The following is a 16,386-nucleotide window of genomic DNA, read 5'->3' on the forward strand; positions in this document are numbered from 1 at the left end:
TAATAGTATGTGAAGCCATTATGAGCACTGTATACTTTTGAAATTGTAGCATAGTACAATCGCTAAGTGTTACAGAAAAAATTTGCAGTGACAATGTTTTTCTTAACTTGTTGCTATTTTCGGCGTTCTGCAAGCTTTCGTCATAAACGGAAAAGCTACTCAGAAATGTGAAGTTAGGTAAGATGTCCTGACTCGATCTTTACGACGTGTCATGAAAACCATCCATCGCAAAAGTAGTAACTTAGTGCCCCAACTCAAGACGGCCTGTCATAAGCGAAAGCGCTAGGATCCTGTTCACTGGATATTTCGCAATAATTGCAACTCATTTATTACAACTATAATGAAGTACAACTGAATAAAAATGTGGTTAGGAGGTCATCCGTTATAACGTTCACATAAAATATACTTCCTATCACTCCTGTAACCGATACACAGTCTGTTAAAATTCTTTATACAGGGTGATTCAAAAAGAATACCAGAACTTTAAAAATGTGTATTTAATGAAAGAAACATAATATAACCTTCTGTTATACATCATTACAAACAGTATTTAAAAAGGTATCTTTTCACTCAAAAACAAGTTCAGAGATGTTCAATATGGCCCCCTCCAGACACACGAGCAATATCAACCCGATACTCCAACTCGTTCCACACTCTCTGTAGCATATCAGGCGTAACAGTTTGGATAGCTGCTGTTATTTTTCGTTTCAAATCATCAATGGTGGCTGGGAGAGGTGGCCGAAACACCATATCCTTAACATACCCCCATAAGAAAAAATCGCAGGGGGTAAGATCAGGGCTTCTTGGAGGCCAGTGATGAAGTACTCTGTCACGGGCTGCCTGGCGGCCGATCCATCGCCTCGGGTAGTTGACGTTCAGGTAGTTACGGACAGATAAGTGCCAATGTGGTGGCGCTCCATCCTGCTGAAATATGAATTGTTGTGCTTCTTGTTCGAGCTGAGGGAACAGTCAATTCTCTAACATCTCCAGATACTGTAGTCCAGTTACAGCAGCACCTTCGAAGAAAAAGGGAACAAAAACTTTATTGGCTAAAATGGCGAACAAATGTACAACTAAATGAAACTTTATAGCTCCCTTAATTCGCTGACAGATAGTGCTTAGCTCTGCCTTTTGTCGTTGCAGAGTTTTAAATTCCTAAAGTTGTGATATTCGTTTTGAATCACCCTGTATAACTGTGAAATAACGATTTGTATAGTTATTCATATTCAATAGACGCAATGTCGTGGAATACATGTTGACAACATCTACAGAGCTTGCTGAAAGTGTTCTACTGTACACCACTATGTACGATTTGAACAGTAATGAGTCGAATAAGTAACGTTTGTGAGAAGATGTTGTCAAATGTGGGAGAAGTCGCACGCTGTGAATTTCAGCCAGGTAAAGAGCATATTTCTAAATATTACGATAGGTGTTGGGCATTCGTGTGTTACGTCATGAATGTGTGGTACATACAGAACTCTGTAACTGAACAGAAACCTTATTTATAGCAATACATCTAGCCTGCGGTAGGTTCAAATCGAAATAAATAAATATATGAAGCGTGTTTATGTTTCCTTAGAAAACCTTGTACAAAGTAATGTAAACAACTGTTCTGCAAATGTCAACGTGGAAGAAGTACCCTCTCCCAATTTACGTATTTTCTAAAACTTCGTTCCAGCCAAAATCATCAAATATTAAAAGAATAGTGAGCGGAATTGAGGGTTTAACATTCAAAGAGTTAAGCGACGATGTGACAGTAGAACCATCAGACGAGGTGAAGCCAAACTCGGTTTTTATATGTGGCGACGTTACCTGTGAAAAACCGACTAGCTAAGGAATTACTTTTTCTTTGACAAGCATAAAAATACACATTTCTTCTACATTTCGCAGACATAATCAAAAGTACCTACACAAATGATTCGTCACAGTTTGAATCATATTTTCGTTTTCAAACAGAACAGCACGAATATGAAGCATATTTACAAAGATCACATCAGTACGGTCCACTACTGACGATGTATTCAGTACGTATCCGTCAAGAATTTTATGTACGCTTGTGTTATTTATTTATTTATTTACGTTTCAGGTTCATCCCATCTAGTGAAGAAGCACTCCTTGTAACGTTATAGCGATTTAAAAATTACGACACTTATAATTTATTCACAGTGATGTCTAGATGGTCGCAGCTTCCAAAGCGTCCTTCATCGTCCCAGGAGAAGGGGGCTTGGATACAGCTTACATCTCAACATGTTCGCAATGGTTGGTACCTACTTCTACACACTTCTACTGCCCTTCAGAGTGTCGGGATAAGTAATACTCCTTGCAACGTTACAACAATTTTTAACCAGAAAAAATTTGCGTACTAATGTGTGTATTTTTCTTGCCAGTAACAACTGGATGGTCGCACCAGAGCTGTTCAAGATGTCTGGCGTTACCGTCCTCTCTCAAGACGTACAGGAGTGTCACAATCTCCACAGCCATAAACGCGTGCAAATCTGTTTGGAATCAAGGAGATTTTATGGAACCCTTAGTACTTTTCTGTCAAATGTAAAGCAATACTGTGCTGCGAGTTTGCCATTCCTACACGGTGCGGTCTAACTGAGGTAGCAGTCATACACTGGTAGAGCTGAATAAATGTAATAATGCGAAGCATCATAGTACGAGCTGTTAATCATAGTTGTATATCCCTTCATAATATGTATGTTTCCTGCTGCTGGTCATATTACTATTTTAACTGTTTCAATAAAAGATCAATTCTTATTGCAAATAACTTTGTTTATTAACGTTGTTTTACATGCAGAAAATAAAAATATGTTGATAAAATATTTCTTATTGTTTCATCTAGCCTTGCATCCCTACAGTATTGTTGAAATAGCTGGATTTTATACGCTACAAATTCTACATGTATGACGTTCATACGGGTAACAAACGAGGGTTGTCTTTCTTTCAACTACCTACTATTAACTACATATTTCGACGCGTTGCCAGCAATTCCAAGGTTACAGCTTTAATACGTATAGGGGTTATGTTAGCAGACTTCGGTACTGAGAGCATTCATTCATTTACACATTGATCTAAATCATCTTGTCTGCTATATTCACATATATAACTTACATTATCATAGAGTAATGCTTTTAGACATATGGTTCCCACCTATTTTGTCTACCTGTTGCAATGCCTAAAACATTTAAGAGGGAGATTTGGCTACAAAGAGTATTTTCGTATGATAGAACTGTTCCGATGGAGAATTTGTTACATTTCTTGCTATAACATGGACTGATTTGTTATAATCTTAACAGTTTTATTTTTTAGGAGGGCCACTTTTTTCAATTTCCTTTGACGATTGTGACACCTTTGTATAAAATACTTATGTATGAGGCCAATTGTTACAGTTTCTTATTTTTCTTTAAATGGGAATGTATAGTGATAAACTATAAAAAGAAAACAAAATGCAAAATACCAAAAAACATACAGTGAAGAGTCAAAAGAAGTAATGGCTGGTTTTTCATTGAGCAAGGCCACTAACAGATATGAAATAAATTTCATGACACCAAAACGATTCGGCCAGAAAATAAAAACTTCTGTGCCTAGTGTTGAATGCAAAACAAGTGACACTAATGCTGGTGGACATGATATCAACAGTCCCAGTATTCACAATCTGCGTATGAAAATGAACAGTGGGCAATATAAATATTACGATTTAAACGAACTTGTTGGTCGCTTATGACTATTGATGGCATCGGCAGTTGTTGACAACACAAAGAGGTTATTATAATAATATCAGAGCTTTGAGAAAGATGTATAACAGAATAGGAATTGTCTGATGAAATACGTCTCGCTACAGGGGAAGTGCAATAACGTAACTGCGTGAGATGCATCTAGAGCATGCTGCGTACACAGTAGGAACCAAGGTTCAGATCTAGGGGTAGCGTAATTGTCTGATAAAGTCATACCTAATTAATATTGAGTTCTTCAATGCTTCTGTCTGGTACAATCATAACTGCATAACAGATCGAACCGAAATACTTTAGTACACACATCTGCAGCGTAAGTGTCCAATGAAATTATGACATACATCTGAAACAAGCTGAAGCGTATCCAGAGCACAGAGTCATTGGTTCTGGTCCAGGGGACAAAGTAATTATTAAATGCTATTGTGACATACATCTTATGATCCAGGGACTACGACCCAAGGAACAGCGTAATTGTGTGATAAGATCATACGTAATTATCTCATGAAGTCGTGGCAAACATCTCAGGATCCAAGGGACAGCATCAAGATTATTATACATGCAGGGAATCGAACCAACACATCCGAAGATGCAGAGATCTCAGGACTCAGAATAGTTGAGGAGCATTTTCGTAGAATTCGTTCTGGAAAATTGTTTTTTTTTTCTTCCTTAATACATACTGTTCAGCTTCCTCTATAGGCCTATGCAGCCGGCTTCAGCGAAACTTGCTTTATTCCACACTTACAGAACAGAGAATGCAGCCCGTTTTTGCAAAACTCGTCTCATGCGTATGTGATATTCTTTTCACAGATCGCTTTATGTTACTTATTCTGACAAAGTCGTTAGAGGTATTGCTGTGTTTTTCCCATAATTTCGTTAATGTGCAATAGATGTCAGAACAAGAATTTTTCTAACTTTGTGACGTTACTCATGGTATAACTGTTTTACTCGGCGGTAAATGGCAGGGCCTATTACTGTGCGTGCCAACTAAGCTGACACTTGGGGCGGTGGTGGATGGGAGTTCCCAATAGCCTCAGCGCCACGTGGCTGTTCAATTTGCAGTGGCTGTATAAAACTAAGTTTGTTGATAATAGCTGTCATGTGAGGTGGTGGCCAGTTCCGGCATGTCATGAAAGTTAATTGTAGAAGCCTAGACATGTGTTAAATTGTGAATATGCAGGTGACGACAAATATAATATCCTTTCGAGTGAAACACGTGGTGATTGTAGAAGAGTAATGAAGCAGTCAAACATATCCAAAGTAAAATCATCTCGATATTCAAAGCAAAATGCAGCGCCTGATATTAAATACTGGTATGCTGAAAAGTGTGAGGTAAGCAACCATGGATATAAAAGACTGTCACGCAGGAAAACTCTCTTATGTTGACTTTATCATATTTCGGGAATCTATTATATTATTCCGGAGATAAGAGCATGCAAGATGCATTCCTTTTGTCGTACATGTATGGATATCTCATCTCCAGCTAGACATGTTGTAGACTGCACTGAAGCTAAGGTTTCTACATCAGTTTCTATCAAATATAAGACAAAATTTCGAAATGGATTCCAAGTTTGTGCCGCTATATTTAAAAAAATTGCAGGTGTATTGCGGGATCGTTTAGCCCGGATGGCTCGGTGCTATCTGGAACATTGGACTGCACTATAAGAATGAAGAGGTGGCTCAAAAGAATCTCAAGCCGACAAAGTTATACCCCAACGAGTGAAAGAGGACATTCTGACGTGTAAGTGTAGAGAGTGTCATTACAGCAGCGGGGAAATGAGGTCATATTTCTCCCGACATTAAATGTAAATAAAGTTTGGAAATTTTTTTGCAAAGAACAAAGTTAAGTGGGCAATAAAAGCAGTTTTGTGTCAAAATTTAATGCTTTGTTTTGTAATTATTTTAATCTCGGCTTTGGTAACCCTCACAGTAACACCTGTAGCATCCTAGGAGCTTGAACTGAAAACAAAGTTGGCAGAAACCGAGGAATACCAGGATGTGTGTAAAACTAATTAGCGCTTGCGTATAGCCGGTGCAAAGAAGTTCAACAGCATCATGAACAAATACACTGAAGACCCTGCTAAAGTTGTCTTTGACATGCAACAATCTGAACCTCTGCCTGACCTCTCCTTTGGTGAAGTCTTTTACACACGACAGGTACCGTATGGTTCTGTAACCTGACTATGGTGATACACGAATCAGAAAACGTATTAATGACGTTTCTAAATATACTTGGTGTGAAACAGCAGCTGAAAGATGCTCAAACGAAATTATACCTGCGGTACAACACTGTCGCCTACATTTTTCGGAAGAGAGGGGTAGAGATATTGGTAAGAGAGGCTTTTTTCAGACTCGAGCACTAGGCAGAACAAGATTTACATAATGCCCTGTATCCTGGCTTATTTTATGGTATGCACTACATTGTTCTCTGAACTTAGCTACTATTTTCTTACTCAAGTACAGAGCTACATGCCACCGGATCGTGTATTCGGTAGAGTTGAGAAGGAATATCGGAAGAAAGGAGATATCACAACATCTTGTGAATGCAGGAATATTCTAGACCAATTTGAAAAGGTTTTGGTATGGAGATAAGACTGGTTTTCCTAAGACTTGAAAGGGTTTGCTAAAGTTATACTTAAGTCTACCTTGGCTTTCTAAATGATGGATGTACGAGCAATAACTTACAGACAAGCCAGTGGTAGGATTCAATGTTCTCTGAATCAGAAGTGTGTTGTGATGTCTTGAAGAGGGGCATTCCTTCGTTCTAAGCCCGAGATAAACCACATGAAAGCCGAAAAGAAGAAGAATGTATGAAGCTAATGTGTTTCCTTATCATTCCTAACAAGGGAACCTCCCCATCGCACTCCCCTCGGATTTAGTTATAAGTTGGCACAGTGGATAGGCCTTGAAAATCTGAACACAGATCAATCGAGAAAACAGGAAGAAGTTGTATGGAACTATGAAAAAATAAGCAAAATATACAAACTGAGTAGTCCATGCGCAAGATAGGCAACATTCAGGATACTCTGAGCCCAGGAGCGCTGTGGTCCCGTGGTTAGCGTGAGCAGCTGCGGAACGTGGGGTCCTTGGTTCAAGTCTCCCTCGAGTGAAAAGTTTAATTTTTTATTTTCAGACAATTATCAAAGTTCAGGCACTCACACATAATCAACTTCGCCCTCCAAAATTCCAGGACTTGTTCAGATTTAATTGGACATATGCAGGATTTGACGGTCTACACACGGAAAAATTTGAATACGTTAAAAACAAATGTTTTGACAGAGCACAGGGAAAACTGTGAGACTGTGAAACTGTTACATCCATTTGTTGCAGTTTATGTGACAAACTCTTATGTTTTCATCACTTTTTTGGGAGTGATTATCACATCCACAAGAAAACCTAAATCGGGCAAGGTAGAAGAATCTTTTTACCCATTCGCGAAGTGTAGAAGTTAGGTGGGTCGACAACATATTCCTGTCATGTGACGCACACGCCGTCACCAGTGTCGTATAGAATATATCAGACGTGTTTTCCTGTGGAGGAATCGGTTGACCTAGGACCTTGCGATCAAATGTTTTCGGTTCCCATTGGAGAGGCACGTCCTTTCGTCTACTAATCGCACGGGTTTGCGGTGCGGTCGCAAAACACAGACACTAAACTTATTACAGTGAACAGAGACGTCAATGAACGAACGGACGGATCATAACCTTGCGAAAATAAAAAAAGTAAACTTCTCACTCGAGGGAAGACTTGAACCAAGGACATCTCGTTACGCAGTTGCTCACGCTAACCACGGGACCACGGTGCTCCTGAGCTCACAGTATCCTTGATGTTGTCTAACTTGCGCATGGACTACTCAGTTTGTATATTTTGCTTATTTTTTTTCGTAGTTCCACACAACTTCTTCCTGTTTTCTCGATTGATGTGTGTTCAGTTTTTCAAGGCCTATCAACTGTGCCAACTTACAACAAAATCTGAGGGGGGTGCGATGGGGAGGTTCCCTTGTAAGAATGCAGCATGTTTCTGCAACTGCATACTCTCTCCAAGTGGTGAGGAATATGAAGGTCAAGACAACTTACAGAGAATTCATGCAGATGAAGAGTGCCCTGAAGTGGAGTGGAAGAGAAAAATAAAATATTGTTTCAAAACTTCAATGTAAACATCATGCATTTAATATTCAGGAGTCGCTGATTTAGTTTGAGCATAAAGCGTGTTTCAAGAAAACTGTTTTCCTGCTCGCAGCAATTGATAAACTATCAAAAATTTTATGTATAAGCGAAGGCTATCTTGAAACACATTCAGAATCGCACGAAAATTGGAAATCGTAAAAAAAATCAGTCTGAACTTGCTTGTTAATTAAATAAATGTCTCCCATAAAATTTAATTTTTAGCATAATTCAAGATTTGCAAAAGCGGTTCTCAGTTGGGTCATCGTGTAACGTCACGGCAGGGGTCAGGGGGCGTTGCAATATGTCATCATGTTGTTATTATTCCATTATTGTGGCTATGGTAGCTAGCGTAATTAGAAAGTGGCCTTGGATTTTCCGTGAACAGACCACCACACGCTACTATTCGCAGTTGCTAGGGCAGGTGGCAGTCACACACAAAGTATCCTATATATATATATATATATATATAAGGTTTTTATCTAGCTTTGAAAACTATCAGTTTTACGCAGAAGACTACGACAAAGTAATAACATGAGGTATGTTTCAAATAATCTCTGATAGGTGTAAAATGTAAGGGTCGCAAGAAGTGTTTATACCATTTGGCACTCATGGTACTATACCCCAAACTACATGTGTTTTTTTTTAATTTCTCTGTTTAAAATTTGACCTTTTGAAATACCTGGCTTTCAACTGTATGCCAGTTATTCATTTAGGGTCTTTATCATTTTCCGTTTCATAGTAGTTATTAAAAGAAACGCTGACGTTTACCACCAACTTAATGGAACTTCGGTATTCTGCTCGTTAATCTTACAAAACTTTTTCAAAAGCTCATGACTTTTAGGTATAAGTGTATCCTACAAAAGTGTTTATTTATTATACCTTCTGCACTGCGTCATATAATTTAGTTTCTTGTTCTGTGACTGATAACAGGAGTTGGTTAGGAGTGATACGAAGGACATTTAGGACGACTTCAGAGTACAGTAGTTATCCCAGTTTGCGACTTGCCTGTAGGTGCACTTTGAGCAGGTGTGGCTGGTTTTGCTTTCTGCTACATGCGTTATGCACAATATTTTCAAAAATGGAAATGACAATGCTACGAACCGAGCAAAAATATACTGTACTCTCACTTCTGAAACGTGTACCGCGAATCAAATTTAAGCTTCCACACACATCAATAGAAGCTTAAAAGGCAGCTACTTCAGGGATAAAATTATTCCTCTTAATAACGTACAATCACTGTGTACGCATATCTTCATCGGCTGGGAATTTGGAAACGTGATTAGTAGAACATCAAGGATAGTAAACCTTGTTCACCTTACTAAATATTAAGGAAAAAAATCATGAAATGTAATATATGCCTCAGAGACTAACACGATGCACAAAGGAACACAATGATTAGCAAACTATTTAAAGCGTCAACCGACCCCCGTGTTTAACTGACGTCCATTCACGCAACGAAACTGTTCTTGTTTTCTGCCAGACTTAGCTATTATTGCCACATCTAATTTCTAGGTAGTCGGACTGGTGGCTTAAAACAAAATCGCAACGTATAGAAACAGTCGTAAATTTTCGAAATTTAAGTAAGTATTTCCTTATAATACACTCAGCATGGTTCAGAAAATCATTGGAATTTCCGATTTCAGGACTCTGTACCTTATTTTAAAATTTATTTTTGTCTGAATTTCTGCCTTTACATTCTCTATGGTCAGATTATTACCATGTTAATGAAGCTTGAGGAAAACCATTTTCGTCCGGAACGGTGTTGAAACCATAAGTAAAAATAATTTCAGCAGGTTAGGAAAGTTAGGATTTTCGAAGTTCTTATTCTCTTTTTTCTTCATGTATTTGTTTCGAGCAGCCTGTAAAATAAACTCATTCGTGTTACAGATTACGTCATGAAACTCGTCCACGGATGACTAAAGTCTCAGTAATGTGTAGAATAGCTGTATAGTTTATCGGATAGCTTCCCAGAGAAAAAGGGCTTGAACAGAGCAATTTTTCTGATATTTAACTCCTATAGCGCTTTAACATAATGTAGTGCGCTCTTGTACCAAAGCAAGCAATTGGCTTTTGCCATTGTAGTTGTTCCTGTATTCAGTTGCTTTAACAAATTATGGCTTGTGAATCAGACGAATTAATAATCAGTTCCCTAAATTGTAGCTAATTCTCTCCATAACATTATAAATTTAAAAAAGCAATGTATCACTTTCTTGGGCCAGGATTGCATCATGCACAAGATTCAATACCTTTGGAAGAATGGTGAATGTGGATCAGTTACTTTGTGAAAAAGTTCAAAAGTGTTATTTGAGACTCACAGTCTCCTAAATAAATGAAACAAACTTTCAATGTAGGAAGATAATGAAATATACGCTCTACAGCTGAAAGAAGCGACAACCACTTTGTTTAGATGTGTCCAGCAACTTGAACAACAAATGCTGGCTCAAAACTTTTACATCAGTTTAGTAATGCTTACATTCTTTTTGAATAGTATGAAAAACAGATGTGTAGATTTACCAAGAAATTCTCTAACTCATATGAAGTGTTTCCAATAGCAGGTTTGTTGCTCGTATTATGTAATACATGAGCCTGGCATTAAAACTGGAATAATACTTTTATTCTTATTGTGTAGTAACTGGAAGACTGAATTAAGATATCAGAATTTAAAACTAACATTTTCTGTAGGAAAACTAGCAAAATAGGCCCACCTTAAATAAATATTTTGTTCTTATGGTTTTAAATTATGTTATTGTAGTTGCCTGGAGCTCCTCATCAAAAACCATGTAAAAATCGAATCCCCACGTTTTCAGATTAGACTATGGAGTATAAAATCGTGCAACCGATGGAAGCGTTTTTGCTGCACCGTTGTTTGAAGAATTTGTTGAAACGAAATTAAATATACAATATCGAAGACATTAAATCATTCCTTGAACAAAAGATGGACCAAGAATTTATGAACAGAGCCACTTGGTTATATTCTCCCGAGAGTCATATTTTCGGAAATTTGCGAGTCCTCAAACAGTACATATTATAGCTACGTCAGAAGATCAAAGAAATGTAAAGGCAAGATGTATATTGTGCTGTGATAATCTTGCCTAAGTCAGGCACAAGAAAGTTTTCCTATTATCTTGACATAAGTTGCTAGTTCTGGTCAACTTTCTTACAAGTAATCTGCCACTCACGCGCTGGATTCATTTTTAGTACGAGCTTCGTATTCTCAAGCGTTTCAATGTCGTTTTTCTCCCCATGGACGATACTAAAATATTTGTGGCACAAAATATAATAAGCTTTATCGTTACAACTCTGGACTGTTTTGACTAAAGAATAATTTCAGAACCAACAAGTTCTCCTTTCGAACGCAGTGCAACACTTCTGCCTAGTGTTCATTTGAGAAGTCCCTGGTATGAAATGTAGCGCCACATGTCTACACACAGTCCCTAAAATATGTTTGTGGTTTGTCGTTGGGGTGTTCTCGTCTGATAGTATCCCAGATATTTTCCTTCCTGTTCAGAGCAGGTGAACTTGGTGGCCAAGACGTCAGTCTGAGTTCACTAACACGTCCCATAAACCACTGGGTTTTGTGACACAGACAATTATCCTGCTGGGGTAGTGATTACGGTCGAACAAGACACCGAGAACGAACTGTTTCAGGTGGCCCACAACTGCGTTCACGTAGTTCACAGCTGTCATCATGCTTGCGGCTACTTCCACAGGTCCCAAGAAAACCAAGTTGAATATTCTCCATAAAATAATACTGTCTCCACCGGCCTGCATGCCTAGAGCGGAGCCTCGATCAGCCGTTCGCTTAGATGACGCCGTATCCCTCGGCGAGCGGCCTGGTATAACGACAAACATGATTCACCCTACCAGAAGACACGTTTCCACTTATTCACGGTCCAATCTTGAGGATCCCACGCCCATTGCAATCGTCATGTCACTGCGTCAACATGGGTCCTTGCTGTGGAGCTACATGTTCACTGATGTGCGCTGAAGAGTGATCTGTGAAACACATATGCTTCGACCAGCGTTGTTCTCTGTCGTCAGTTCATCTGAGATGGCCGCCTGTTCTGCTTTACAGATGGGGCAAGACTTTAACCTCCATATTCTGTGATGATATATGTTTGTCCAACACTTTGTCGCCTACTCGCAATTACATCGTTCTTGATCCTTCTTCCCTAGACGCTCACGACAGTAGAACACAAGCAGCTGACCATCTCTGCCATCTCTGAGAGTGTCGTTCCTAGGCACCGTCGCTTCGTCAGGGTTTCGTATGGCAGCTGACATTCATTTTTTGCGGTCAGTATCTTCGATAGACTAGTTCCTCATCCGTCTCTGCTCCTCTTATATTTTAAAGTCTGACATGTATTGAGGTAAAATCCTTTGGAGTATCACTTGAAAATAGTCCAACGGCCAAAACTAAAACTGTGAAACGCATAATTTCTAGAGTAGAGGCGAAAATGATTTGTCCAAAAAAGAAAGAAAAAGAAATATACATAATTTTAGAAGCGTTATCAATAAGCAAAGTCGGTATTTTTGGCATCATGTGTAGGTATTACATGGAACTGATCGTGACGCCTCATAAGTAAAGTAGGGACGTGTGGCACCACTAGCATCAGCTTACAGCACGTGACTTCACTGCCAAATTACATGACCAATGTAACATATTCTTGTCTAGGTGGCGTTGGTTTTATCCAGCGTACCATGATTACAATAGTGGCTTCGGGCTTAGTTTGTTGTTTATTGTCGTGAATGGCGCAGATCTCAGTCCACACAACCTGTGTGTCACTCGCTGACCTACATAGGTGACGAGCTAGCTCGTCTGTCCCGCAGCCTAGCAAGCAGCCCTCCAGCAGTCCACACCAACAGCCCGTATGCTCATCATCCCACCGCCCTGCACGCAGTATTAACCGCTGCAGTTCCTCTACTGTACAACGTGCACCTTGTGTGTGTCAGCAACGTCCTAAAACATATAGAGAGAAAATATGGCAATGTGATATTGAACACGTCGTGCTTTCTAGTGAGCAACAAGGTTTCCGTTGTGATTATCAGCGATTTCGTCTTACATGACAGCAATGCCTTTATTTCAGTCAATGTATGTTTGACCTGTGGTTTTTGTGAAACACCATGTATGATTACGATAGTCTAGCCAAAGTTACGATGTTCGGTATTTATACTGATCTCATCTCGTGTAGTGATAAGAAATATGCATTCTATAACTACTTTGAGGTAACAAAGATTGGATGAACTAGCAATACACTGAAGGAAGAAACATCGACAATGCAAAGAAGTTGCTGCTAACTCTCCAGCATAGTTACTCGTTTTAACAGTAGAGGAGGATAAGTACAGTATTTCTAGACGGACGTAGTGCATAACTTAGTAGAAGGGACAGGCTGATCCGGCAGCTAGCGATTCAAGTGAGCTGGGGAAACTACATGTTGACGAGAAGAGCCAACTCGGTTGGACTGGCATGATGGCTTAAGTTCAGCTCCAAAGTTGAGAGTGCCAGCCTTTAATGATTCCTAACTGCCTTCCATCTTGGGAGAAATGCAATGTCGAAAAAATCACAACACCAAAGAATAGTAACTGGAGAGAAATAAAATTGATGTGTAGGTGATATATTTACGTGATTAATATCCCAAGATCAGAGTTTAATGTAAATGCGAGATAAGCCATTGTAAATATGGAATACTGGCACATTAATAACTGGTGTAACCACCATAATGCTGAATGCAAGCAGTAAAATGAGCATGCATTGTGTTGTGCAGGTGGCGGATGTCAGTTTGTGTGATGCAGTTTCATGCCTGTGGCACTTAGTCGGTCAATACGGGGGCGGTTAATGCTGATTGTAGGTGACGCTGGAGTTGGCGTCCGATGATGTTCCACATCTTTTCGATTGGAGATAGATCCGGTAATCGAGCAGGCCAAGGCAATATATAGACACTCTTTAGAGCGTGTTGGGTTACAACAGCAGTATGTGGGCGAGCGTTATCCTCCCGGAAAACACCCCGTGGAATGCTGTTCATGAATGGCAGCAGAACAGGTCGAATCACCGGACTGTCGTACAAATTTGCATTCAGGGTGTATGGGATTCTCACGAGAGTGCTCCTGATATATGAAATCGCACCCCAGACCATTACGTCGTATGTGGGTCCATTGTGTCTAGCATGCAGACAGGTTGGTTGCATGTCCTCAACTGGCCTCTTTCTAACCAACGCTCGCCCATCATTGGCACCGAGGCAGATCCGACTGTCATCAGATAACACAACAGACCTCCGCCCTATCCTACAATGAGCTTCACACCACCGAAATCCCAAATGGCGGTGGTTTGATGTCGGTGGAATGCAGGCTACGGGGCGTCTGGCTCGAAGCTGTCCTTGAAGTAACCGATTTGTAACAGTTCATTGTGTCGCTGTGGTATCAAATGCTGCTCATATTGCTGCTGCGGATGCAGTACGATGGACCAGAACAATATGTCGCACACGATGGTCCTCCTTCTCCGCAGTACTACGTCGCCATCCACAGTCCAGTCTTCTTGGAACCGTACGTTCTCGAGACTACCGATGGCAGCAATCATGTACAGCGGTTACATTTCTGCCAAATGCTGGCCGCGGTGGACGAGCGGTTCTAGGCGCTTCAACCCGAAACCGCGCGACTGCTATGATCACAGGCTCGAATCCTGCCTCGGGCATGGATGTGTGTGATGTCCTTAGGTTAGTTAGGTTTAAGTAGTTCTAATTTCTAGGGGACTGATAACCTCAGATGTTCTACATCTACATTGATACTCCGCAAGCCACCCAACGGTGTGTGGCGGAGGGCACTTTACGTGCCACTGTCATTACCTCCCTTTCCTGTTCCAGTCGCGTATGGTTCGCGGGAAGAACGACTGTCTGAAAGCCTCCGTGCGCGCTCTAATCTCTCTAATTTTACATTCGTGATCTCCTCGGGAAGTATAAGTAGGGGGAAGCAATATATTCGATACCTCATCCAGAAACGCACCCTCTCGAAACCTGGCGAGCAAGCTACACCGCGATGCAGAGCGCCTCTCTTGCAGAGTCTGCCACTTGAGTTTATTAAACATCTCCGTAACGCTATCACGGTTACCAAATAACCCAGTGACGAAACGCGCCGCTCTTCTTTGAATCTTCTCTATCTCCTCCGTCAACCCGACCTGGTACGGATCCCACACTGATGAGCAATACTCAAGTATAGGTCGAACGAGTGTTTTGTAAGCCACCTCCTTTGTTGATGGACTACATTTTCTAAGCACTCTCCCAATGAATCTCAACCTGGTACCCGCCTTACCAACAATTAGTTTTATATGATCATTCCACTTCAAATCGTTCCGTACGCATACTCCCAGATATTTTACAGAAGTAACTGCTACCAGTGTTTGTTCCGCTATCATATAATCATACAATAAAGGATCCTTCTTTCTATGTATTCGCAATACATTACATTTGTCTATGTTAAGGGTCAGTTGCCACTCCCTGCACCAAGTGCCTATCCGCTGCAGATCTTCCTGTATTTCGCTACAATTTTCTAATGCAGCAACTTCTCTGTATACTACAGCATCATCCGCGAAAAGCCGCATGGAACTTCCGACACAATCTACTAAGTCATTTATATATTTTGTGAAAAGCAATGGTCCCATAACACTCCCCTGTGGCACGCCAGAGGTTACTTTAACGTCTGTAGACGTCTCTCCATTGATAACAACATGCTGTGTTCTGTTTGCCAAAAACTCCTCAATCCAGCCACACAGCTGGTCTGATATTCCGTAGGCTCTTACTTTGCTTATCAGGCGACAGTGCGGAACTGTATCGAACGCCTTCCGGAAGTCAAGAAAAATAGCATCTACCTGGGAGCCTGTATCTAATATTTTCTGGGTCTCATGAACAAATAAGGCGAGTTGGGTCTCACACGATCGCTGTTTCCGGAATCCATGTTGATTCCTACATAGTAGATTCTGGGTTTCCAGAAATGACATGATACGCGAGCAAAAAACATGTTCTAAAATTCTACAAGAGATCGACGTAAGAGATATAGGTCCATAGTTTTGAGCATCTGCTCGACGACCCTTCTTGAAGACTGGGACTATCTGTGCTCTTTTCCAATCATTTGGAACCCTCCGTTCCTCTAGAGACTTGCGGTACACGGCTGTTAGAAGGGGGGCAAGTTCTTTCGCGTACTCTGTGTAGAATCGAATTGGTATCCCGTCAGGTCCAGTGGACTTTCCTCTATTGAGTGATTCCAGTTGCTTTTCTATTCCTTGGACACTTATTTCGATGTCAGCCATTTTTTCGTTTGTGCGAGGATTTAGAGAAGGAACTGCAGTGCGGTCTTCCTCTGTGAAACAGCTTTGGAAAAAGGTGTTTAGTATTTCAGCTTTACGCGTGTCATCCTCTGTTTCAATGCCATCATCATCCCGTAGTGTCTGGATATGCTGTTTCGAGCCACTTACTGATTTAACGTAAGACCAGAACTTCCTAGGA

This window comes from Schistocerca piceifrons, chromosome X (genome assembly GCF_021461385.2).
Source record: "Schistocerca piceifrons isolate TAMUIC-IGC-003096 chromosome X, iqSchPice1.1, whole genome shotgun sequence".
Lineage (NCBI taxonomy): Eukaryota > Metazoa > Arthropoda > Insecta > Orthoptera > Acrididae > Schistocerca > Schistocerca piceifrons.